Consider the following 213-nt stretch of genomic DNA (forward strand, 5'->3'; position numbering starts at 1 on the left):
TTTTGGGGCGCGACGCGTTCCCCCCGTGGGAGCAATAAATGGCAGCGGAGCGGCTGGGCTGGGCTGTGATGGTGTCCTCTGTACTCGCTGGGGGTGTGACGTGGGGGTGGAGGGGCTGTTTTGTCTCCTTGGGTCCTGGTGTTCCCTCAACCTGGCCCCCACTGGGTCCTGGTGTCACCCCTGGGCTTGGTGTCCTTTGGATCCAGTGCCCTC

Source organism: Meleagris gallopavo, chromosome 27 (genome assembly GCF_000146605.3).
Source record: "Meleagris gallopavo isolate NT-WF06-2002-E0010 breed Aviagen turkey brand Nicholas breeding stock chromosome 27, Turkey_5.1, whole genome shotgun sequence".
NCBI classification, from domain to species: domain Eukaryota; kingdom Metazoa; phylum Chordata; class Aves; order Galliformes; family Phasianidae; genus Meleagris; species Meleagris gallopavo.